The sequence below is a fragment of the Monodelphis domestica genome, chromosome 7, assembly GCF_027887165.1.
Source record: "Monodelphis domestica isolate mMonDom1 chromosome 7, mMonDom1.pri, whole genome shotgun sequence".
Lineage (NCBI taxonomy): Eukaryota > Metazoa > Chordata > Mammalia > Didelphimorphia > Didelphidae > Monodelphis > Monodelphis domestica.
The window spans coordinates 31277837-31305630 of record NC_077233.1 but is presented as its reverse complement, the minus strand read 5'-3'; the positions used below and the strand labels follow the sequence as shown (position 1 = coordinate 31305630).

At 38.6% G+C, this 27794-nt stretch overlaps 1 protein-coding gene and 1 long non-coding RNA gene across 3 annotated transcripts in view; one reads left to right on the top strand and one right to left on the bottom strand.

Annotated features, from left to right (window-relative positions):
- The window catches only part of TAFA1 (TAFA chemokine like family member 1), a 551542-nt gene that overhangs the window by 223098 nt on the left and 300650 nt on the right, over positions 1-27794 (bottom strand). The window lies entirely within an intron of this gene.
- Positions 4508-25875, top strand: LOC103095642 (uncharacterized). Its single transcript, XR_470677.3, has 3 exons — positions 4508-4692; positions 5971-6033; positions 25717-25875. It is a non-coding gene; the product is annotated as an uncharacterized LOC103095642 (long non-coding RNA).

The following is a 27794-nucleotide window of genomic DNA, read 5'->3' as shown; positions in this document are numbered from 1 at the left end:
TTGGAGGCAATGGAATCCAATCTTTTCATTTTATAGATAATGAAATTTAGAAGTTAAATGACTTGGTTTAAGATGACATTTTGGAATTGTCTGAAGTAGGATTCAAACTCAGTTCTTCTAGATCCAAAGTTTAGCATTCTATATGCTACACTATCTATTTACCTCTATTTGCCTGCTCCCTCACTGATCTTAACTTGGACCCATGGACACACTTGAACTCTTTTTAACAATTAAATTTGCCTTGTCTTAACAGATCTCTCTAATAATACTCCACCTCTGCTTAACCTCAAAGCCTTGAGTTCCTTGATTTCTGTCCACTGATTACCAGGTGGGGTTTCCCCCATTGTAATTCCATCTTGGTGGGATGGACTCAAGAAGATTGGGTTAGGTGGCTTTCTAAAGTCCTTTCTAACTTTATGATACCCTGTTTCTATTTTATTGTTTAGACATATCAGTTGTGTCCATTCTTTGTGGCCACTTGGGACCACATTTGGGGTTTTCTTGGCAAAGATACAAAAATATTTTACTCTTTCATTCTCCAGCTCATATTACAGAGGAAGAAACTGAGGCAACCAGGGTTAAAGGATTTGCTCAGGGTCACATAGCTCAGGTCTTCCTGACTCCAGACCCAGTGCTCTATCTACTGCATCACTTAGCTTCTCATGATTCTATGGCACTAGTGAATAAATAAGTTCCAGTTCAACTTATCCCATCTCTGGTGGTGGACACAGATGCCAGGTGGATGTCAGTCTTGGCCAGAAGAGCCCACACCCACCAGCTGATACCCCAAACTTCTTATTTTTGAAGGACATGGCATCCTACAGTCAAATGGCTAGGGATCTAGCCTAAGAAACTGACATTTAGAGGGAACTCACAATACTTATATTCTTTCAGGAGCACAGAAATACACAAGCAATATATATATATATATATATATATATATATATATATATATATATATAATAAAATCAAAAGGAATTCCCCAAAAGACAAACAATCAGAGGACAGGAATCAAATAGTTGTCTGAACAACTGCAACTTGCCAATAAAAACATGAAGGAATGCTCCGAATCACTAATAATAAGAGAAATGCAAATCAAAGTAACCCTCAAGTTTCACTTTACTCTGGCAATTTGATGTTGATCCAATATGGTTAACTTGGAAGGGTTATGGAACTATGAGTTGATATAACCATTGTGGAAAGCAATTTGAAGTTATTGCAAAAAGAGTGACTATAATATCCATATATATATCCATATAATATCCATGTAATCCATATATAGATAGAATACCCATAGATTCTATATTTTCGCATATGTCCCAAGGGTATCAAAGATAACAGTAAATTCCCATTATTAATTGAATCAATTATTGAGCGCTTATACTATGAAGCAGGCACCAAACTATTCATAGCAACATTTTGGTGGTAGTAAAGAACTGGAAATTACATGGCTATTCATCAACTTGGGACTGATTAAATAAATTGTGGTAGAGGAATGTAATGAAATGCTATTGTGTTGTAAGAAATGTTGTGCATGATGACTAGAAACAAGCAGAGAAAGACGTTTATAACTGATGCAAGATGACTTAAGTACAACCAGGAAAGTGATCAACAATGACCTCAGTAATGCAAATAGAAAGAATAACATCAAAACAACCTGAACTCAATGTGGTCAAATTAAAATGATCAAACTTTGTTCCAAGGAAGAACTTGGAGAAGACACATTTCAGTCCATGAGGTGTGGCGTCACAAGGTATCTCCTCAATAGGACCTTGGTTTTCGGCATCTGTCCCCTTCCCATTCCAACTATACCAGTCTTTAATAGTTCATTTTAGGCAATATTTCCTGATTCCCAAAACTGCGGGTTAAGACTCCACTCTTTGAGAATGAAACATAGAGTCTTGGTTAATAGTATCCTTTGATTTAAAACCGAAAATGACCTTAAAAATCATCATGTTCAGTGTTTCATTTTTACACATAAGGAAGTTTTCTCCCACCATAAGGTGCTCATTATGCAGAGTATATTTCATTTATATCCTTGTAGGCGATGACGAATGGGAGATTTTAGAGCAAGAGCTAGAGAATCATCTAAGCCTTTACTCTCAATTAACAGCAAGTATTCATTAATAAGTCATAGAATCTGTCCATACAGTGGGTAATTGATCTGGATATAGGGTTCACTATTACATTAAGCACAAGATGAATAAACAACCAAAGAACTAGTCATATTAATATTTTAGGTAGGATATTTTATTTGATTAAAACAGCAATGGAAAGAAATAAGCATTTAAGATAGATGAGAAGAAAAATAATTTTCCAAAAGAATTATATTGAAAGTGACCTTAGCCTATTTAATTCAATCAGGACTTGGAAAAAAAAATCACACTCCTCCTCAGCATGTTTAGGAAATGACCATCCATCCTACTTGAGATCTTCATTGAGGGAGAATCTGCTGCTTTCATAGGTGATCCATTTTATTTTGGGACAATTCTAACTGCTATGGAGTTTCTCTTGATATGAAATCTAAATTGCCTCTTGACTATTGCTTCCCATAACAATGGGTTTTGGCCTCCTGGAACCAACCCCTCTCCCCTCTCCTCCCAAAAAAAGGCCTAAGCTTTCTTTCATGTAAAAACCTTTGAAATTCTTAAAGTCAGATGCCAACTTCCCAGTTTCTCAAGCCTCTGCCCCCTAATTCTGTCGTAATTTCACTCCTTCTGTTCCAAGTCTTTTTTTCCTTTCTCTGTGCTAAAAATCTCTAGTTTCCTTCATCATCCCTCATATGGTATAACTCTGATTACCACTATTTACTAGATCTTTAAAGTTTGCAAAGCATTTTAGACATATCACTTCATTAGACTCATCACAAATAACAACTCTGTGAGGCATTATTATTATTCCCATTTTAACAGATAAGGAAACTGAGGCTAAATGAATCACTCAGGGTCACATAGTTAGTGAGGATCTCAGGCAGAAATTCAAACTGGTCTTTCTGATTTTAAGTCTAGCCTTCTTTCCATCATGACTAGTATGATCTTAATGAATCCCACTATTATGGTCAACCTTCTTTACATACTCTCCAGTTTAGCAATCCATCCCAACCCATTCACCAGTCAATTAAAAGTATTTATTAAATACCTCCTCTACACCAACAACTGTGGTACTAGGCACTGTGTATCCAAAGGTAAAAATGAAACCTGTTTTGGCCTCAACAAACTTACATTCTTTTGAGGGGGGCAACATGTACAAATAGAAATACAAACAGAAGAAGTAGGTCATCGAAGGGTGAGGCATCAGTATCTGAATGCTCTGCCTAAATCCTGGTGCCTAGATGTGAATAGGATAGTCCAGATGTGACAGAGCTCCTTTCACTATTCCAAATTGACATGAGAAATAGGAAGGTGGCTTCATTAAAAATGTGGGCCAGGAAAGATGTCCACCAAGTGGCAGAGCCTTCTGACTGTGGCCTCCAATTCATTGGGTCAACAAATCCAAGGCTCCATTCAAGCCAGCCTACCTTGGTTTTTCTCTGGCTTTTATTTCCTTCACTTCCTCTAGATTCAACATAAACAGGCGCCCAAGGGTAGCTACAGCTCAGCAAAAGCCTCTCAAATAAAAAATGCTCACTTGGTGCCTGTGGCAATGTCAGGGACCGTGTTGTGTGGATCCAATTACATTCATCTTCACATGGGGAGAAGTGAGCAGCAACATATGCTCGAGATGGTTGTAGAGCTGGCATCTCTCTCTCTCTCTCTCTCTCTCTCTCTCTCTCTCTCTCTCTCTCTCTCTCTCTCTCTTTCTCTCTCTCTCTCTCTCTCTCTCTCTCTCTCTCTCTCTTTTTCTCTCTTTCCTCTGTCTCTGACTCTGTCTCTGTCTGCGTCTCTGTCTCTGTCTATCTTTGCCTCTGTCTCTGTCTTTGTCTGTTTCGATCTCTCTGTCTCTGTTTCTCTCTGTCTCTGTCCCTCTGTCCCTCTGTCTGTCTGTCTGTCTGTCTCTCTCTGATCTGGGATATCTTTCCATAGAAATAATAACATTAATAATATCTAGCATTTATATAGCACTTACTATGTTTCAGGGTCCACCTTAAGGACTATACAACAATTATTATCTTATTTCATTCTCACAACAATTCCGGGAGTTTATGTGCTATTATGACCTCCATTTTATGGGTGGAATATATAGGAAATGATAGAAAATTGAGTTGAAGTGACTTGCCATGGGTCACATAGCCAGTAAGTGTCTGAGATGGAATTTGAACTCAGGTCTTCCTGACTCCAAGCCCTGTGCTCTTAGAGTTGCCTGAAGTTCATTATGGGTGATAACAAGTCACCTTAATATAGTCGGCATATCATCTCATTCCAGTCACACAACACAGTTAGATGTTCATTATATAATCCCCATTTTACATCTTTAAGAGGTTAAATGACTGGTCCAGGAAGTATGTGAGGTGGGTGTCCATACCCATTATGACCCTCTGTGCCTTCTGCCACTCTCTTGTTTCAAGGTAATCCATCACTACTGACCCCTGGAGGAGGACTGGTCACAATAAGAGCTTGAATAGCTATAGGGTCCTCAGAGGGGAAGGAAAAACTCCAGTCACAGGCAGCCTGCTGAGTGAAAGGTCTCAAAGTGTCTTTCATTGGCATCTAATAAGCAGCCGTAATTAGATTTCATGACCGGGCTCTCTTCCAGGTACAGAAGGGGCAGGGATAAATAGTCTTAATTGAAAGTTTACATAGCTAGCTCTACTGGCCTGGAATCTCTTCTACCGAAGTCCTTTCCTGCCCCTGCCCCCAGACCATTTTTTAAAACGTTGAAAATGTATATCGAAACTCTCGGAGGCCCTTTGAAAGCTATTTAGAATGAAACTCCAATAAAGAGACAAGTTCCTTACTTGGAACAGCATGAGTGGACACCTTGCAGGGTGTGTGGTTAGCTCATTCTTCTATTCAGGAAAAGAAAGGACAAAAGCAGGACCAGAATGCTCTCTGGTGAATTGGGGGGGGGCGCAGAAGGGCCATCATTTTCCCCTAACTGTGATTGCTATGCACAGGGAAGTATGGGTGAGCCCAAACTGGGCTCTTCTGTTTGCTAATGAAAGGGGAGCCAGCCAGGTCAGAGGCAGAACAACAGACAGTGAGAAATAAGACAGTTGGAGGAGCTTCTTCAAGGTCTCAGGTGATGAATGGCGCCCAGGGAGAAGCCTGCTTTCCATGTAATAGATCTGTGATCACAGCCTTATCAGCTCACAGCTTTCTGGCTTCTACTTGGTCAGCTTAGCCAACACAAAACCTTCCTATTCAGAGTGATATTTCTTGAAAAAGCAGGGAATTAATCACATCCTGAGCCCAATCAGGACACGGAATTACCCAAACTCAACGTACAACGGCCTCCTGAGATCTGGTCCAACCCAGACCCTCCGACAAGCCATTAGCCAACCTTTGCTTGAAGATCGCGACCAGTGGGAGAGGATCTGCTAACCCTCAACGTGGTCCATCAGTCAATGACATTTAGCTGCTTACTATGTGCCAGGAAGTGTAGTAAGTGCAGGGGCCACAGGAAAGGCAAAAATCAGTCTTGGACCCCAAGGAGCTCCTATTCTAATGAGAGACCCAATATAGCGAGGAGGGAGAAAATGGATCCCAAAATGTCAGAAAATGATTATTAAAAATTGTACTAATTTAATCTGAAAAAAGAGACACAATATGCCAATGTTTATGTGTGCCTAAGATATATAGAAGTGGGGGTAGCTGGGTGGTTCAGTGGATTGAGAGTCAGACTTAGAGATAGAGAGTCTTAGGTTCAAATCTGGACTCAGATACTTCCTAGTTGTATGACCCTGGAAAAGTCACTTAGCCTCCATTGCTAGCCCTTATCACTCTTCTACCTTGGAACCAAAGCACAATGTGGATTCTAAGACCTAGAACTTTTGGAATGACTTATTATTTCCTTCTGTGGTTCTTTTTTTAGGAAACTGAGGAAAATGGAACTAAATGACATGTCCAGGGGGACACAGTTGGTAGATGTTTAAAGGTAGGTAAGGATTTAAATATACACACATATTTAATTAGTATTTTCTAAAAATTATATTATTTGGGCCTAGACTATATTATATTTATATTATATAAAATCATATAAATACACTATATATAAAATGAATAATAAATACACATATATATGTACTCTTTTCACAAATCGAAGAAGATTTTTGTCTTCAAGTCCAAGTTTGCCTTTTTAAAATTTTTACTATTTATCCTAATCAGATCCTGACATAGTAATGTCATTTGGGTTCTCTTTGAGTAGAAACAACCAGCCCGATACTCCTAGCTCTTTCATCTGAGATCAGGAAACAGAAGTTGAATCCCTTTTCCAATACTTCAAAATATATTGGTATGAGGGAAAGAACACTGATTTTGGAGGCAGAGGCCAGAGGTTCACATTGTAGCTTTCTTTAACTACTGTGTGATCTTGGGCAAATTTCTGGGTCATGTTTTCTCATCTATAATATGGGGGAGGGGGATGGACTGGATGGTACCTGAGATCCCTTTCGGCCTTAAAATCAATGTTTCTGTCATCCTCTCTCCCTTAATAAGTCTTCTCTTGTTCAGGATACACAACCTTACTTCCTTCAACTAGTCTTCATGAACTCAATGCCCTTTGCCTTCTTGCATTGCACTCCTTGGAATCCTCTCCATATTACGAATATTATTCCCAAAATGTGAGATCCATTGTAGAACACACTACTCTAGATAAGGTCCAATTAGAACAGAGGACATGGGACCATGTTTAATCTTATTTCTAGAAGCTGTGCCTCTCAGTATAGCCTAAGACAGTGATGGCAAACCTTTCAGAGACTGAGTACCCAAACGGCAACCCACACACTATGTGAGCCTGTCTCCTCACCATACCCCAGACAGAGGAGGGAAGAAGCATTCCCATTGGGCTGCTGGGCAGAGTGGTAGGTGATGAGAAAAATATCCTCAGACTGGCATGGAGAGGGGAGCATCTCCCTCCAGCATGCATGCCATAGGTCCACAAACAGGGTTCTAGGATAATATTAACTCTTTCTACAAATAAAATCTCTACCTGAGAATGAAGACAACCAAGAAATACCAAAGCCAGTGTTCTGGGGTCTAATTTGAACTCTCAGAAGTGATTATCCTTTGGCTTTTTTACTTTTTAATAGTATAGTATATTATAGCTGGAAGGGACTGTAGAAATCATCAAGTGTTTTAGAAGCAAAGAAACCAAAGGCTAGAAAGGTGATCCAGTTTGTCCAAGCACACATAACAGCCATTCAATGACCAACCAGGACTTGAACTTGGCTCTCTTAGCTGTTAGTACCAAGGGACCTCTCTTGGCTCCCTTCTTGTTTACTACAGAATATACAACCTACTGAAGTATCATGCCTTCATTTCCTTTGTACTATGGTCATAAATTTCAAAATATCAAGTGGGATGAATTTGGTTCTTCCATGTGGAGAATTCTTGAGCTTCAGCTGCTCCTTTTGCACAAGCAGATGGTAAAGACTATATTTTTGCTAGCTTTTCTGGTATTCTTACTGACCTAAGAGAGAGGTTGAAGTCAGGACTTCTTGGAGCTGGGCTAGGTTGGCACACTGAGGGTAGCACCCCATCTAGCCAGGCTAGAATAGCTCCGCAAGCATTTATTTAAAAATTTCAATCACCCTTCCTAAGCCAAGGTTGCTGATAACAGACTTTTTGGGGAAACTATAGTCTTTTTCTTTAAATAGTGATAACAATAGCCAGAGAGCTAGAGTAGATTAGGAAGAAATCATTGGATTTAGTGACATAGGGTCAGAGAGTTGGAATTGGAAGAGACCTTAGCAATTATCGTGTCTAAAGCCTAGCCTTGTAGTCAAGAAGACTAGTTCCCAGTCCTCGTTTTGGCACAGAGTAGAAGTGTAACCACAGGTAAGTTTTCTAACCTTGTTATTGTTTTGTTGTTCAATTGTTTTCATTCATGTATGACTCTTCCTACCACCATTTGAGGTTTTCTTAGCAGAGATACTGGAGTGGTTTGCCATTTATTCTCCAGGTCTTTTTACAGATGAGGAAACTGAGGCAAATGGGCTTAATAACTTGTCAAAGGGTCATGGAGCTTTTTGAGTTCAGATTTGAACTTAGAAGGTTAGTCTTTTTGACCCCAGGACAAGTGCTCTATCCACTGCACCACTTAATAACTTAAGACTAAATTTCACAGTTGTTAGTGAAGAGAGTATCACACTGATGAAATCACAAGTTTGTCATAGTCAATAGTCAATTAACATTTATTAAGTGCCTACTCTGGGTCATGTACAATCTTAAGTTCTAGGGGTACAAATAAGAAAAAAGAAAATAGTCCCTGACCTCAGGAAGCTTATAATCTGGTAAGGAAAGACACAATAGGAAAGAAAACGAAAAGAAGGTGGGGGGCAGGAGAGAACCAACAGAGCACGGAGTGGGAAATGAAAAATCTCAGCCAAATAATGACTACCACAATAATACTACTCTGATAGAACACGCTGTCCTTTATCTGTAAAGAGGACACTAACTTGGCCTCTCTAGGTAACCGGCTTTTCACATCAAGTCATTACTTTTCCTGTGATCCATCTCCGTTTATCTCATTAAATCTCTTCTAGTCCAACAAGTAGGTCATCTATTTTTAATTTCAAAAAGCTCTGGAACAAGCCAGGGACTAATAAAGGGGCTAGATGGATATCCTAGAAAGTCGATGGTGTTCAGTGAAGGTTATGGCCGAGGCCGGAACTCTGCCCTTCAAAGATGTCCATACTGGTGAGAGCAGGGGTCTTGGATTCAGGAGGCCCAATTTTTGAGTCCAGACCCAAATCCATTTATTCATCTCACATTCTTCTACCGATACAATGATAGCTCCTGGGGAAGAAGGATTTTTTTTTTTAATCTTGGTTTCTCCAATAAAACATAACATGGTACTAAGACTTTTGGGATACACTATATATAAATTTGCAGTGTAGAAAGGGTTTAGAATTTGGACTAAGTTGGACATGAGTTTGAAACTCAAGTCAGCCTGCTATCATCCATATGATTGTTACCTGGAGACCTCAGTTATCTCATCTGTAAAAAGAGAGAATTGGGCATGATAATTGCTAAGGCCACTTCCAACTCTAATTCTCTGATCCTATGTTACTAAATCCAATGACTTCCTTTTTTTAAACCCTCATCTTCTGTCTTGGAATCAATATTGTGTATTGGTTCCAAGGTAGAAGAGTGGTAAGGGCTAGGCAATGTGGGTCACAAAGTGAGGAAATGCCTATGGTCAAATTTGAACCCAGGACCTCCCATCTCTGAGCCTGACTCTCGATCCACTGAGCTACCCATCTGCCCCCCCCCATGATTTCTTGATAATAAAGATATACTGTAAATTCATTCTATTGAAAAAGTGGAACAAATGGGCCTTTTCCCCAGACTTCGGAAATTTGGGGGGGCACAAATAGAATTTGCAGTTTTTTTGATAACAAAGAAACAACTAGCTTTAGCAGATGGTAATTTAGTTAAATATTTTTGGGGGCAACTAGGTGGCATAATAGATAGAGTACTAGGTCTGGAATCAGGAAAACTCATCTTCCTGAGTACAAATCTGGCTTCAAACATGTACCAGCTGTGTCACCTTGTACAAGTCATTTATCTCCTTTTGCCTCAGTTTCCTCATCTGTAAAATGAGCCTGAGAAGAAATGACAAACCACTCTGATATCTTTGCCAAGAAAACCTCCAATGGGGTCACAAAAAGTCTCACAATACTGAAATGACTCAATAACAACAACAATAACATTTATTACTGCAATTAAGAAGCTCTCGGGAGGCTGACATCTTCCCCCTCAGGCTGAGATCTTTCCCTGTTTTAGTCTAATTCCGTAGCTACTGTAGCAACAGGAGACCTCCTTCCATGTTGCTAGCCCTAACTGTGGCTTTTGCTTCATCACCCTGGTGTAAAACCTGCTGGTTTCCTTTCTATTATTAACCCACAAGGTGAACCCTCCCCCTGCTCCCCAACGTCCCCCATATTGCTACAGAACATCAACGGTGATATGTCTTCAGAGAAGAAAGAAAACAAAATAACCTTAGCCTCGGCTTTTAACACCAGGCTAACAGTGCCTTTTACTTAATTGACTCACTTAACCTTATGGAAAGCTACATAACCATTAATCTGGGGGCAGGAATAGCTATAAATGTTTTGAAAGTTATACAGCTGTGCACATTATGAACAGGAGGTGACCTCAGGTGGATCGAGGGGCTGTTTTCACATAAAAGATGCCTTTTACAAACCACAAAGATGACTCCATCCTGCTTTATGATACTGGAGGCAAATGAAAGCTTTGTGTCGGAGGCAGCAGAGCACCATGGATAGAGCCTTGGAGTAGGAGGCAAGACACTTGTCTAAATCTTGACATTTCTTAGCTGTGTGATCTCGGGCAAGTCACAAGACTGATCTGAACCTCAAGTTTCTCATCTGTGAAATGGGGATCCAAATACTCACATGAGGCATCTCGAAGGGTTATTGGGTGGATCTGATGCCATAACAAGTTCGAAAGCACTTTGACCACCTGCTACTTCTTTCTCATTAGCTCTTCATCAACATGGTTAAACCTCATTAAGGCTGAATTTTGTTAATTGGGCGACAGAGATATTTTAGATCTGCTAGGTTGTTTTACACTTCATACATTTCATGAAAATAAAAGTATATGGAGAGGTGCAAAGCTAATTAATTGTTCATAGATCACAGATATTTTTTCTTCTCTTTTCAAAAATGAAACATTCTCTAAGTAATACTGCAATTCTCCTGGTAATACTGTTTGATATTTACTACTTGCATAGCTTTGGGGCAAGTCACAACTTCTCCAGGAAGCCTATGTTTTCTCGTTTTATAATGAGAAAGTTATACTGTAGTGCCTCTAACATTCCATTCAAGCACTAAATCTATGACCTTGGGAAACCAGGAGGCTGTCCATGTCACTTGTTTCCCAAGTGCCTCAGTTTCCTCATCTGTAAAATGAAGGGGTTGGACTAGATGGTTTCTGAGATCCTCTCCTTTTCTAAATCCCTAATCCATAGCATATTATGTCTTTCCCAAATAAACCCTTGATTGACAAAGAAGATTAAGAACTATTTCATTGAAACCTCACAGCTCACGCTGAGTGACTTGAAGGGACCGAAGAAGGGGGGAGAGGGAGGCTGAAAGACTTCTGAAGAGGGAGGAAAAATGGGAGGAAGGTAGGCAAAACTTGATCCATTAGTAATCTAATCTACCATCAATGTACACCCTCAAATTATCATCTATTACACATTGTACATCTTTTATGTTGTTCTATTACTTAGAGTTTCAATAAGTTGGTACCTCCTCCATCCCAATAATGGCAGATTAGAGTTGGTTGTATTATATATATACATATATATACACATATATAGATAGATAGATATGGATATGATTAATTTTAGTTATTTTTGATAAACTCCTGCTTTCCCTCATAGAATCAAGATTTTATATTGGTTCCAAGGCAGAAGAGAGGTAAGGGCTAGATAATGGGGGTTAAGTGACTTGTTCAGGGTCACACAGCTAGAAGGTATTTGAGGCCAGATTTAAACCTGGGACCTCCTGTCTCTAGGGTTGGCTCTCATTCTTTTGAGTCACCAAGCTGTCTATAATTTTATTATATTTTGAGCCCAGTTCCATGAGAAATGCTAAAAATCCATTACACAGAGTCAGGGGACCTGAGTTCTGGTGCTAGCTCTTACATGGACTCTTTGGGTGACCCTGAACAAACTATTTAGCCTACCTGGGCTTGTTTAGTCACATGTCAAAAAAAGATGTTGGACTAAATACCTCTGAGTGGCTCTTACTGTTGTAATATTTTATTGATTCTGTGACTTCAGATGAGAACCATGTTTCCTATTTTTCTTTGGGAAGTGAAGTTATTTTAGGGAAGGCAATTATCAATGTATACATGAAGGCATGCATGTACATGTATAAATATATGTTCATGTACACATATATATGTTTACACACATACATTCGTATATGTGGCTATTTATAAATATAAACACACAAACATGTGTATATGTTCAGGCTGTCAAACCATAGTAAGACTTTTGGGTTACCCTGTATTTAGGAAAATGTTTCTGGTACCCAGAGAGAAAGGTCATCTATAAAAGGAGGAAGGGGAGGAGGAGAGAAGAACAGGAGAAAGAGAGAAACAGTAATAGAGATAGTTAGCAAGGAAGAAGGAGGAGGAAAGGGAAATAAAAAAGCTAATGAGTGTGGTGTGAGAAGACTATTGCTTCTGGAGTCAAAATCTCAGTTTTTAACCCTTATTATGTAACCTTTTTTTTAATTAAAAATTTTTTACTTTTAAAATTTTTATTTAATTGATTAATTAAGATAATTTCCCCATGGTTACATGATTTTTGTTCTTTTCCTTCCCTCCTACCACCCCCGCCCCCATTGCTATTGTACAATTCCACTGGGCTTTACACATATCTTTGATCAAGACCTATTTCCATATTATTGATATTTGCTCTAGGGTGATCGTTTAGAGTCTACACCCCAATCATATCCCCATCGACCTATGTGATCAAGCAGTTGTTTTCCTTCTGTGTTTCTACTCCCACAGTTCTTTCTCTGGATGTGGATAGCTTCTTTCTCATAAATCCCTCAGAAATATCTTGGATCAATGCACTGTTGGTAGTAGAGGTCTACTACATTCAATTGTACCATAATGTATCCCTCTCTGTGTATAAGGTTCTCCTGGTTCTACTTCTTTCATTCTGCATCAGTTCCTGGAGGTCGTTCCAGTTCACATGGAATCCCTCCAGTTTATTATTCCTTTGAGCACAATAGTATTCCATCACCATTAATTTGTTCAGCCATTCCCCAATTGAAGGGCATCCCCTCGTTTTCCAATTTTTTTGCCACCACGAGTGCAAGTATAAATATTTTTGTACAAGTCTTTTTCCTTATGATCTCTTTGGGGTATAAACCCAGCAGTGGTAAGGCTGGATCAAAGGGCAGGCAGTCTTTTAAAGCCCTTTGGACATCTACTATGTAACCCTGAAAAAGTAATTTAATTTTCCTTTGTTTCTGTTTCCTCCAGTGCCAAATGAGATGACTGGACTAGATCATCTCTAGTGTCTTCTCTGCCCTAGATCTGTAATCGTCTATTTTTTTAAGTTGTGGGGTAGCATACAGAACTTTGATGGGTCCCAAGATGAATGGAAGAGACCTGCTCATTCCCACATCTCCCTTTTTTTGGCTATATGCTTCTTACAGGAAAGCATGATCAGTGGAGAATGAGGCAGCTGGGGTATCATAATCAAGCCTTTTCCAGCTTTCTCTAAACCTTTCCCCAGGTCTATTTCAGTCATATGAAAAGTGGCAGCAATGGGACTGGTGTTTCTTATGGAATGGCTAGAAACTGAAGCAAGTGCAGCAAAGGAAGGGATGGGAATGAAGTGATAGTGTTTAGGTGAAGGAATCTTGAAGAAGGAATCACTGTCATGGTTGACTATGTTGAGAAAGCTTGAATGCCAAAGAAAGTATTTGTTTTTGGTGCTTGAGAACTGGTTGCCTGGAAAGAGTGGATGACAGTGTGAATGAGAAGGAGTGCCTTTGGAGAAAGGTTTGAGTGAGTGGAAGATAGGGGAGAGGAATACCAATCACCAAAAGTACCAAGCTGTCCAGATCCAATTATCCACTGAGGTATGACATGAGAGGGTTTGTGGGCTGGAGTCTGAATCATAGTATTCCCTGCACACAACAAACATACTGTCCCAGAAAGACAAAGATGAGCAATTTCATCAGGATTGTTCTCATACTACTGCCTATCTCACTCAGGAATGCTCTCAATTCTTTCTAGTCTTATTTGGGAAGATAGTGTCAAATGGAAACAGAATAATGGTGCTTAGAGCTCAGCAAGTGCATGATTTTAGGCAGAAGATACATGGTAAATGTAGGGTAAGAAAGTCTTTGAAGGTAACAATCAAAGAATATCACAAATTCCCATAGGTCAACTCATGAGACATCAGGGAAAGGAGTCCCAACATATGAAGGTCATAGAAATGTTTGTCATATACCAGGCTAGAAATAATAATGGAAATATGGTAGCTAAAATGCATCTCTCCTTACTCCTAAGGATCCCAAATAATGCAAATTATGTTTTCTATTATCATACCATACATACCCAGCAAAGAATTTACAGTCATTCATTTAGTAATTTGTTTTACTATTGGTTTATTCATCAATGTATTTATTGAATGGAACAGAACTGTACTATTGAAAGGCCAACCATTTTTACAAATGTTTAAAATTAAGTGCATTCCCTATACTTTACCTATACAGCAAAAGGCATAAAGACAAGATTGGAAATTTCACTGGTATAGGAAAATCTAAGGTGTGGAAACTCTCCCCATCAATAAAGATGAACACCTTCTCTATACCATATAGCTTTAGAGAAATCTCTAATACAATGAGAGTTTAAGTGACTTTGCCAGGGTCATGTGGATAGTATGTGTCAGAAGAAGGATTGAATCTGAGTCTTCCTGCCTTCAAGGACAGTTTTCTATCCACTATGCCATACCTCCTTATGGAAAATTATGCTGACAGGCATTCCATGCTATATTCGTGGTTCCTGATACATAGATTTATAGAAAGATACATATAGATATAAGTACACACAAATATACATATATATTTATCATCACACTTTGCCACTGGAAATCATACTATTGAATACAATATACACAAGTCCAAATTCATTTAATTTCACTTTGAAGAACATTATGTTGTAAGAAAAAATAACCATCATTTTCCCTCCTCTAACCCTCATTTTACATCATTAATTCTATGTTTCATTGTACTACTATACTTCACTGTATTCAAAATCTTATGAATATGGATATTTCCTCCATTAAAAGAGATTATAACCTGACCAAACCCTTTCAATATTTTTTTTTTCATAGACTCTCTGTCAAGGTCCTATTTTCCACATAGGAGACTTTTCTCTCAACAATTTTATGTTTTGTGGGTTCCAGTGTAGCACTTGTTTGCTCATCATTTATCTCACCCTTCCTATATGACTGGCTCGCCTTTTTTGAGCACACATGCCAGGAATGTACTATCCTGTACTTCACTTATCTGAAGTTCAGTAATGGAGGTCAGCTGCAGCCTACTCCTTTCCACAAGGTATCTGTCCATAGCCTTTGGGTCATCCATAATTTTGATTCTTCCAAGACTTACAATCATAAAGTGTTACTAGGAGAAATTTGGGCTTAAAAAGATGAGTATTTTGAGAGGAAATGGTATCATTGCCTCTGCAATGTCCCAATGTAACTCAGGTTTGTTGTCTTCCTGCTATTCAATTCCAGTCTGTATTCAAAAACAATATGCAGTGTCACTCAGGAAAATGACTTGATGGGCCAACTCAATGGATTGTTCATCTGACTGCATGCTGGGACGATAGTCATTGGTATCTATCAAAACTGAAACATTTTAATAGCCCAGTTTTGAAGTATATTTCAGATGACTCAGAATATCAGAATTTGCAAACTTGAAGGGACCTCTTCAGTACTTTACTCAAATTAATGTATTTGTGAACATTCTCAAAGGGTGGGTGAATTAAATCATTTATTCCACAAAGAGATACACATTTATACTGAATGATGTTCCTTGCTACAGCCCTTAATCTGAGTTCCTTGATTCCTCCATTACCATATGCAAAAAAGTAGACCTGCCACACTGATTCTCTAGGAAGCCAAATAGCTCAAACTATGGTGGGCCGCCATGACTGTAACTTACAAAGAGTGATTGTCAGCAAGGGTTGTTAAGGCAATCAATGGTATTGAAAAAGTGAGCTGTGGTAAGCTTAGTATTGACCACATTAAAGAGTGATAGACAATTACAGTGCTGATCCAATATCAGTGGTACAGAGGTCATTGTTGAAAGATTTCTCAGTTCTTTTACAGTCTTTTATGCGTGATTACACTTCTTTTTGTTTTTCATGATTATGCTTTCTTAAGCAACTCTTGGGGATTCTTATTGACAGAAAATGACATTATCTGGCAGACAGCAAATGTACATATCACTCATGTTATTAGCATTTTGTGATTTCTACATCTGAGCAGACAGTAGTAGAAAGGCAAATAAGTTGTAAAGGATGAGAATCTGGGCATGAGAAAATTTACACAAGCTGGGAATTGCCTTATTTCTTAAAATGCAAAAGAAAACAATAGAGTTATATATCATAATAGGTACAATTGGAAAATCCCTCAAGTCAAAGAAGGGGAAAATGATGATTCTCTTGGTGACATTAATTTACCCACATTATGCATGCTGGGTAATGAGTAATATGTTATTTTATATTTACAAGTCTAGCTAATAATCCAGAATGCAACCTTTGTGCCATTCAGGCAACTTAATGCCACATTGAATAAGAAACTTCTTTATTTCTGGGCTTTTATGATACAGCTATTGTAAACCTCAAAGTTTCATTAGAATGCCTTTTCTAATTTCACTTCTAGGAAGCTGGATAGAGATGGAGGAGGAACACGGAAACAATCAAAAGGGTTCATAGAATTTAGAACTCGAATAGTGCAAATGGAGCTTTTTTCCAGGTATCAACAGAAGGAAGGTGCTTTCTCCATATAGTGGTCCAAGCTGGAGAGTGCTATCCTTGTACATTGCATCCCTTTGTCAATCTCTCCTGTTGAAGATGGGGAATGGGCAGAAAGTGTGATTTGGAAGAGAATCAGTGTGAGTACAGGCTGGTAAAGTCAGTGGAATTAGAGAAAGGGAAAGGTCACCCCGTTTCCTAGCTACACTGTAATTGTTGTTAGTTTAACGGATACCTTATTTAAGTTTCATTGCTTTTTTTTTCATTATTATTTATCTTGGCTGCCTCTAGTAACACTCTCTTGAGGTCTGTGTCTCTCTCTTCTACTCTTGTGTAACAAAAATTGCCCCAGATGTATTCCCAGTTAATATTCTGTCTATACCCATCTTTGAGAATTAGTACCTTCCAGACTGTGAAGGAAAGAACTCATTTCCTTGTATGTATGTAATGCATTTCTCAGAGCTACAGAAGAAAGCACCATGCACAAATCATATTTTACAACCCGTGGAGCAGAAATGAAATTCTATGATTATTCATCCATTGATTATTTTCCAATATTTCAATAAAAGTTCTAATATTGCTATATTCTATGCACGCACTTATTTGAATTTTGTTTTTATCATTTCTGTTGTGTTTATTCACCCAACTGGTTTAACCATCTTGACTCACAGAGTCGTTTTCTCACCAGTACCTTCCTGTTTAGGGATGAGCTCTGAACTAATGATTGGTACAGGGAACTCCCAGGTGAGGCAACTCCATCCACCAATGTAGCCCAGCACTTTCTAGTCTTAGGGAATTGTTTTGAGCACTCAGGAGTTGAATGGCTTATCTAGAGTCACAAAGCTGCCACATTTCAAAAGGGAGCTTTGAATCCAGGCCCTTCTGACTTCCAGGCCCATGATGCCATGCTCTCTCCTTTTTAACTAGACCTCTGGACAAAGTCATTTCATACAAGCAAACTACCTTCCTTAGACTCATGGAGCACAAAATCGGAATAATCTAAACTCTAGTACTCTCAAATTTAGTTAAGGAAACATCAAGTGCCTAAGCCAAGATCCTAGAGTCAATTGATTAATGAAGCTGTAGTCAGTAATTAGCAAAGCTAGGCCTTCTTGACCCTAGTTTTCCTGTTTCTAAATTCAGTATTTTTTTTTCCTTTGCGATGTTTTTTCCTATCTAGATTTAGGGATGTGAAGAAGAGAAATCTTAGAACTCAGAAACTGACTTTGAAAAGCCCAAACTAATTTGTAAAAACGTCTCTTTGTGGAGCATGCAGTAACATCTCTCATTGTATCTGTTGCTCTCTAGAATTTAAAATTTATCTGTCCCTGAAAGGTGAGATCGTGAGTTGACAACATTAATTTCACAACATGCTACCAAGCAAAGGAACCCATGGCCTAACAATGACTTCTTTTAAGAAGAGATATGCAAGAGTCTCATTAAAATAGGGTAGAAAGAAACACAAAGTCTTCGCCCTGGACAAGGAGGCAAGAAGCTGCAAGGTGCTAAACACACACACACACACACACACACACACACACACACACACAAGCATGAGCACTTGCTATTTTTGTGAATTCCTGATGCTATGATTTATGGGAGCTTTAGCTACAAAGCCCCCCAAAGCCCTCCCATTTGAAAATATTGCTTTCCACAGCAATCAGAGTGAATTCCTGGAAGAACCAAATCAGACTATATCATGTCCTTGAGGACAGTAACTGTGAAACGACTTTTGCAAACTACACCATGAAGCTCGCATTGATCTATGGGCGGCTTTAAGAATCTATGGACAGAAATGAACTTTGGCTTTTTCTAGAATGTATTGGCATCTCAGCCTGTTTAGCTCTCCTATTAATTTGGCATCTCTTACATCAGCCCTGAGAAGAAGGAAGAGGAAATGAGGGAAGTAATGAATTATAGGATAATAGATTTATGCCTAGAAGAGACCTGAGAGTTCCTTAAGTTCCGCCCTCTCATTTTTTTGGATGAAGAAACTGAGACTCAGAGGAGTTAAGGGACTTCGCCTTAGTCACAGGCCTCTTAAGAAAGCTCAGGGAAAGGAAGGGAAGGGAAGGGAAGCTCAGGGAAGGGAAGCTCAGGGAAGGGAAGCTCAGGGAAGGGAAGGGAAGGGAAGGGAAGGGAAGGGAAGGGAAGGGAAGGGAAGGGAAGGGAAGGGAAGGGAAGGGAAGGGAAGGGAAGGGAAGGGAAGGGAAGCTCAGGGAAGGGAAAGGAAAGAAAAGGAAGGGAAGGGAAGGGAAGGGAAGGGAAAGAAAAGGAAGGAAAGGGAAGGGAAGGGAAGGGAAGGGAAAGAAAAGGAAGGAAAGGGAAGGGAAGGGAAGGGAAGGGAAGGGAAAGAAAAGGAAGGGAAGGAGGGAAGGCAAGAGTACTTGGGGTGGGGAGGGATAAATAAAGGGGAAAAGCAAAGAAAAAGGAATGAGTATGGGAGCAAAGTAGGAAAGACCAGATAGGTGAATGAGAGGGGGAAACAAAGAGAAAGGAATAGAGATAGGAAGAAAAAAGGAGGAAGAAGGAAGAAAAATGGGAAGAGAGGAAAAAAAGAGAAAAAGAAGGAAGAAAAGAAAAAGAAGCAAGGGAGGAAAGGAAAAAGTATGGCTTGAGAATTTTATTTTTCCAATCTTAATTTAATAATCCAATGGCTTTGTGGCTCTTTTGGATTTTCATCACAGTGACTATCATAAATGCCATGAAACTTAAATTCTACATCCCATATCTCCTTCTGGTGTATAACTGGAACCAGTAATTTATTCCTGCAAGTCACTGAAGGAAACTGTTTTCAAACTTCCCCATCAGTAAAATGGTGATAATCATAACTCCCAAGGATGATCATGAGAATTTTAAACTCAAGTCAGAAAGTGGTGTGGGACAGAGGACTGCTCTCTCTGCTCCAATCATAGCAACCAAAAAAGCAATACAATCTTTGACTGAGGGAACTCTATCTGGCTTTTGTTGACTGCCCAGGATATAACTAAAGAATTGTCAGGCTGCCATTATGGGGAGTGTTTTTTTGTGAACCCTTGGCTTTTTATCTAAAGAAAAAGAAGAAAAAAAAACTTGACTGTAACCTTGTTGTTCAGTCCTGTCCAACTCTTCATGATATTTTTTGGGATCTTCTTGGGAAAGATATTGGAGTGTTTTGTCATTTACTTCTCCAGCTTATTTTACAGACAAGGAACTGAGGCAAACAGGGTTGAGCGACTTGTCCAGAGACACATAGCTAGCAAGTGTCTGAAGCCAGATTTGAACTCAGGAAGATGAGTCTTCCTAACTTCAGGTCCAACACTTTATCACTGTGCCTCCTAGCTATATCCCTAGAGAGCTACTATTCAAAATAAGCCCTGCCTTTAGGATTGATGGGTTCGATTTTATATCCTTATCTCAAGCCCCAAATTAACTAGTTGGAAATCTGATTTCTAGGTAGGAAAGAGGCATAATTCATTCTGAGCCCCTCTGCGTTATCATGGATTCAAAATTAGTGGACTCTGATGAGTGAGATTCTACCATACTCAAGTTCATCTATTCTAGATGTCCTGGCGGAATGCAAGTTGAAACTGGGTCCCAATCTCCTACTTGCTTCAAGACAGCAGCTTTCTACCTCGCAAAAATATGATTCATCTTGTATGTAAAGTGATTTTCCTCTTTTCAAGGAAGAATCTGTAATACAAAGTCATATTTCATTCTGTTCTGAGCTTGGTTCTCCACATACATCTCCATAAGTCAATAGGATTGGGAAAAAGAGAATTCTCTCCTGAGCATCTATTTATAGTTACACAGTGTAAATTGCTGTATACTTGAAAATCACTTAACCACATTTCAATCACTTTAGTAAATCCCTCTGGCTGCCTTCGCATCACCATCTCAGAGGTGAATAAGCTTATTGTATACATTTTTTATACTTTAGTGAAGAGGGAAGCAAAATCCAATATACATGGAAAGTGGCAAGTCAAATACTGATAGCTATTATCCACGCCCACCAAACCATTAACTCTTTGAAACCTGAAACATGGATCAGCAACAAGTAAGATGTTTTTTGATGGAAGGTCCCAGTATCTGTTTTGGGGAGCAGTACAGAAATTCATACTGAGTTTGTGATGTCAAAGACAGTGGAAAACCCCCAGCTGTGGACAGATGATGACACTTTAACTTGGATTCTTAAAGATGTTGTTGGGTCACTGAGAAATTGTCAGTCAGTCAATCAACAAGCATTTATTATGCATGCACTATGTTCCAAGCACTATGCTAAAAGTTGGGTGAGAAAATAATCCTTGCCATTCAGGAATTGATATTCCAAAGTGGGGGGGGGCGGATGCAAATTACTACATATAAGCATAGAGAAGCTAGAAGTAATGGCCAAAGGGAAGGTATTAGCATTAAGGGGGATTAATGGAAACTTTTTGCAGAAGGTAACATTTTATTTTATTTTATTTTAGTTTTTTAAACCTTATACCTTCTGTCTTGGAATCAATACTGTGTATTGGTTCCGAGGCAGAAGAGCGATAAGAGTTAGACAATGGGGGTTAAGTGACTTGCCCAGGGTCACACAGCTGGGAAGTGTCTGAGGTCACATTTGAACCTAGGACCTCCCATCTCTAAACCTGGCTTTCAATCCACTGAGCTACCCAGTTGCCCCCAGAAGGTAACATTTTAGCTACATCTTGAAAAAAGCCAATGATAGTGTTAAGAAAGGAGACAGTTCCAGGGGGATGGATAGCCAGTGAAGATTATAGAAACAAAAGATTGAATATTAAATATTATATGTAAGGAACAGTGAGGAGGTCAAGGCCACCATTGGAGAGTATTTGGAGGAGAACTGGGTATAAGAAGACTGGAAAGGTAGGAAAAGACCAGGTTATGAAAGACTTTCAAAGTCTGATGGGATTTTATATTAAGTGAATTGTCGAGGGCTGCAGAATCAGTATTTGCTCCAGTGAGAGCTTGATCTTGTCTTTCTGATGCCCAAACTGGCCCCTATCTACCAGGATTACTCATTTAAAACATCAAGTTGTTCACCCTAAAAATACTTCCCTATATTACTTCCTAAGGTGCTTTGAGAATATCACGTTTGCTCTGCTTTACTTTCATTCACAGAATCATCATTTAAACCAGAGGTAATCTGGTCTACCCCATATATTTTATAGAAGAGAAAACTGGAGTCCATAGAGGCAAATGGACTTATCTAAGGCGACATAGATAGTATAATAGAATTTCTTGCTACTCATGTCTTCTTTCCTCTCTAAGGTATAACCTTGACTCTCTTCTCAGCCTTTCCCTATAATGCTTCTCAAATATATCTGTTTTGGACTTTGAACATTAAGAGTAACTTTCATTTCTTGATCGCTTCCCTCTCATTGGCTGATTTCCTCTAGGAACTTCTTTTTTTTTATATTTTAAAGCCTTATCTTCTTACTTAGCATCAATTTTAAGGAAAACATAAAAATAAGAGATAAAAAACCTAACATAAAATGTAAAAATAAAAGATTAAAACAAGAGACTAGGCAATCAGAATAAAATGACTAGCCCAGGGTAACATAGCTAGGAAATTCCTGAGGTCAAATTTGAACCCAGGTCGTCCTGTCTTCAGACCTGGTGTTCTATCCACTCTGCTACCAAATTGCCCCACCCCCTGAATGTCTTTTTAAGGAGGATGCCCATATCACTGACTCCTGACTCAGTTCTCCTAACTCTCTTCACCATCAGAACACAACCTCCTTTAGGGCATGGATTGGTTTTCCTCCTGCTTCTTCTTGTATTCCCAGAATATTGCACTATGCTTGGCACACAGGAATCACTTAATTAATGCTTCTTTATTTGACTTGATTCAGGCATAAGTCCTCTGACTCCAAATTCAATGTTCATTCAACTATAGCATGCTACCTCTGAGATTGACATGAATAATAATAAGCCCCCAAGCCTCGCTTAGCTATTAATGCACAGTTATAGTAACTGAGCTTCCTCAAATCAGTGAAAATGTAGAGGACAGAAAAGACTTGCCTAATTACGAAACACATAAAATATCGAGGAGTCAACTTCCTAAGGTAAACGTAGGACTTCCCTGAATACAAAGCCCTCTTTACAGAAATAATGGAATGCTTACATAATTGGAGAGAGATACCGTATTCATAATTGGACTGTGCCAATATAATAAAAATGATGATGCTTCCTAATTGAGTTTACAGATTTAGATTCATATCAATCACATTTTCAAGAATTCACATTATAGAATTAAACAAAATAATCACAAAACTAATATGGAGGAACAAAGAGTCAAGAATGTCAAGGGAAACAAATAGAATAAAGTAATAATGTAAGATGACTTTCTGAATAATCAACTCTGCAACTAAATTATAAGGCAGATAACTGTCTAAACTTTTTGGTCCTAGATAAAAAATAGAAAAGCCGATCAGTGGTGACACATGATAAGAAAGACCCTGAAGCCATTGAACATAGCAGTCTCCTATTCTTTAAGCCCATGTACACCAACTGCTGAAGTCAGAACTCATCAAACAGAACTACCAGAAAGATGAGAGTTCAGTAGAAATTCAGTATAGATCAGCATTAGTGACTTTAAAATTCTGTGATCTCACATCATCCACCAAAATAAGTCCCCCAACAGGATATTGTCTAAAAAGAGCACATCATGAAAAGGACAAAAAGCAAAAAGGTGAAAGAATAGTGGAAAGGAGTAACTTGCCTGATTAGTGTTGGGTGATGAGTTTTATATTCAAAAGGGTTAGAGATGGTCAGGGGTGATTAAATAGACAATTCTGATTGTATAAAACTGAAAAACTCTTATATGAACAAAACAAATGCAACCAAAATGAGAATAAAAGAAGTTAATCAAGAAAAGACTTTGCAGTCAATAGTCTTATAAATGCCTAACATTGAAGGTAGATTTATACAAAAATACGAATCTATTCCCTAATAAATGAGGTCAAAAGATATGATGGAGAAGGAAAAAAAAGCATTATAAGGAGCCTACTATGTGCCAAGCACTGTGTTAAACACTTTATAACTATTATTGCATTTGATTCTTATGAACATTGGGAGGGAGGCATTATTATTATCCCAATTTCAGAGTTGAGGAAACTGAGACAGTCAGAGGTCAATTGATTTGCCCAAGATCATACAGATAGTAAGCTTCTGAGACTGTTTTTCCAGTCATGTCTTTCTGATTTTAGGCTGAGCACTCTATCCATTGCCCCACTTAGCTGCCTCTATGTACAGGGAGATTCATTTTAAATATTGAAACTATCAATAATTATATGAAAAATGATTCAAATCAGTTAAATCAATGTAAATGAAAACAACTCTGAAATTTCACTTTATATTTAATCTGATTGGCAAAGATCACAAAAGACAAAAAGTAAATGTCTAAAAGACTGGAAACTCAAGAGCACTAAGGCAATTGCTGGCAGAACTTTGAATTGTTTAACCATTCTAGAAAACAATTTAGTGTTATTATTACTGAAAATGTCCCTTAACTCTATATATAACTTTTACTTTTTACTTACTACTCCTATGCCTAAGCAGACGCTCCCAAGAAAGTCAAAGATAAAGTCTAATGTTTCAAAATAAATAAATAAATAAGAGGCAGTACTTTTTGTAGCAGCAAAAAACGTCTGTGGAGGGTAGAGGGCCATTGATTGGAGAGACTAGACAAATAGGAACATTATTGTGTTCCAAATTTCCACATTTAGAGGAAATTTGGGCAGATTTGTATAAACTGATACAAAGTAAATAGAATCAGCAGAATGCAAAAGATCATAATAAAATAAGGAAAGTAAAATTCAAAGAATTCTAAATTAGATACTGATCAAGGCAGTGGCTAATTCTAATTTCAAAGGACTGATGGTAAAGTATGCCTTTACTTCTCAGCAAAAAAGGAATAGACAATGAATGCAGGATGAGAATTTTTCAGACATAAACAATATGGTGATTTATTGTGCTTGAATGTACTTGTTACAAGGATGATTTCTGTTGGGGATGGCAGAGTCATTGAAAATGATGCTAAAGTTAAAAAAATAAAAAACAAATAAAATGAGAGAGAACTAATAAAAAAAAGTGGAAGCAAAGGGATGGGGGAGAAAGAGAGATTGAGATGGAGCCAAAGACTGAGAGAGACAGAGAGAGGAGGCAGAGAGAAAGAAAACATGAGAGAGAGAAAAGAAAGAGACGAGAGAGAGAGAGAAGGTGAGAGAGAAGAAGAAAGGAGAGACAAAAGAGAGAGTGAAGACACAAAGAAAGAAAAAGGGGAAGGAAGAGAGAGAAAAGAGAATAAGAGAGAAGATGGAAAGAAAAGCAAAAAGAGAAAAGAGACAGAAAGGAAAAAGGGAAAAAGAGCAAAGCAGAGAAAGAAAAGAGAGAGAGGAGAGAGACAGAGACAGGGACACACAGAGAAACAGAGACAGAGAGAGGAGATGGGAAAAGTAAGATAAAGAGAGAAGAGAGAGAAAGTAGAGAGAGAAAAGAGAAAGAGAGAATGAAGGGAGAGAGAAAGGAGGGAGAGAGACAGAGGAATTAGAGAGAGAAAAAAGGAGAGGAAGGAGAGGAGAGAGAAAGAAATAGAGATAAGAGAAAGGGAGAGAAAGAAATAGAGATAAGAGAAAGGGAGAGAGAGAGAGAGAGAGAGAGAGAGAGAGAGAGAGAGAGAGAGAGAGAGAGAGAGAGAGAGAGAGAGAGAGAGAGAGAGAGAGAGCACAAGAACCTCTAGGAAGATAAAAGGATGAGGAGGCACTTTTGGAAGGAGTGCTAGTCTCCTTAAGGACTAAAATTACTAACTACAGCTCTGTGACATGACATCAGCACAGTTGCCAGGCTGCTTGATACCATAGGAAGGATGCTGGATTTGGAATCAGCAGATATTGAATCAAATCCCAAAACTGCCTTTTGCTACTTGTGTGACCTTGGTAAGTTACTTAACTTTTCTAGACCTTAGTTCTCTGATGACAAAAATTAGAATAATATTAACTTGCTATAGCTTTGTGGAATTTATAAAGTTCTTTACTCAAAATAACCCTGGGAAATAGGTAGATTAAGTATTGTTAACTTTATTTTACAGATGAGGAAACTGAGGAAAAAAGAAGTTAAAGGATTTTCTCCCAGTCCTCTCCCAGTCACATAGCAGATAAGTATAGAAGAATAAGATTGAAACACAAATTCCTGGATTTCTAGAACACATTAGCCATGACTAAGCTTAAATATATGTCATCTCTGTCCACTTTGCATTGCAATTAATATTCCTCTGACTTTCATTGCATGGCTCGAAAAAGATAAAAAAAAACACCATCAGATGTCTTTGAAATTCTTATCAGCCAGATATAATGGGATATAGAAATTAATGTTAGTTCAGTCAAGCAAGACAGCTTAGTGTAATGACTTAGCGTCAGCTACTTTGAAAGTTTACATCTTTTTTAATTACCATGATTACCCAGCTGACTGGTTTCCTCCTAACAGTACAGAAACGCAAGAAGCATCCATGTCAGCAAATGTTAGGAGCCCCATTGGCCCATGCAGAGGGATCACATAATGGAGATGTCATTCATTCTGGCAGTGGGCTTTTTTTGGCTCTAGGAAGGAAACCAGAGGTCTTTGTGTGACCCTCTCCTTTCTTGGATGTGCTCGCTGTTCCCTATTCATTCACTCTCTTTTTATACATCTCTCTTTCTTTTTCTCATTTTTTTAACTTTACAATGGATTTTTTTAAATAGGTGAGCAGGGTCAAATAGCAAAGAATGACTATACCCCAAGACCTCTAATATTCAGCTAACAATTCAGCCTCCCCACTTTTCATTTTTTTCATTCAGTTGAATCATAACGTCAGTGCATTTCTTATTTCTCAGAGAGCTTTAGCTTGGCTCTACAAAGCTGTAAAATGCTGGAGTTGCCCCTGAATGCTCTAGTTTGGAAAATTTCTTCTTCTCAAAAATGGAAATTTCAGATGTTCATTCTTTCTTCTCTTTGCTCTTTGTTTTGTTCTTCCTCTCTCTTTCTCCATTACCTTTTCCAACTTCCTCCTCTCTCTTTCTCTTCCCTCTCTCTTTCCCATCTTTCTTTAATTTTGTATCCTGATTGGCTTAAAGATATTCCATTCTCTTTAGAAAATCACAGGACCATGTCTTAGAGCTTGGAGGAACCTCCAAGGTTTTATGGTTGAAAGCCCCGAAGGTTAAACAGGTAAAAATATAGAACCCAGGTCCTCAGATCCTCTTCCTACTGTTCTTTACAGTGCGTTAGCCTGTGAGCCTTCTCATCATGAAGCTATCCCAAAATGGCAGCAACCAGCCTTGCATTTGAGTATTAGATAGGATCTTGACTCAATAGTTTTGTCTTGGCAGAAGTATTATAGCAGAGAACATTGTGATGATCCTGGAATAGTTCTCAAACTAAACCCCAGAGAATCGAACTAGAATTTTCCAACATGAAGAACAGATGAGCTGTTCTTTGGCCTGCTAGCAACCAGAGACTAACGTCCTAATAATGAGTTTATAACTAGGACAACTTCCCGGATGAAGTAACTGTAGCCAATTTTTATTTATAGTAGCATCTACCAGACTTAATTGAGGCTGATGATTGCCTACAGAGCAGAGATTTATAGCATGGGGCCATTTTCTCATCGAAAGATATAAACGTAGAGCCAAACAGGGATTCTCAGTGTAAAAACAGACTGAAAGAGATACCAGGGAGAAAAGGCATGCTAGGTATTATCCAAGGAAAGAAAACAGAAAGGAAAAAAGGCAAAATCAAATATATATATTGCTGTAGGCTTTGTTCAGTGGTTTCTATGGTGTCTGATTCTTCACAATCCCATTTGTGATTTTCTTGGCAGAGATATTGGAGATCTTTTCTACTCCAATTCATTTTACAGAGGAGGAAGGCAAACAGGGTTAAGGGACTTGCCCAGGGTCACACAGCTAGAAAGTGTCTGAGGCCATATTTGAACTAAGGTCTTACTGATTCTAAGCCTGTATTTCCATCTACTATGCTAGCTAGCTGCCTGAATATACATGTAGACTTTCACATATTTAAGATTAGCACTTTAGGTATTCTGGGGCTTCAGAGGTCATCTAGTCTAATCTCTTTATTTTATAAAATAACATTGAAAAGATTAAGAAGCAGATTTTTCTCACCCTCACTCTT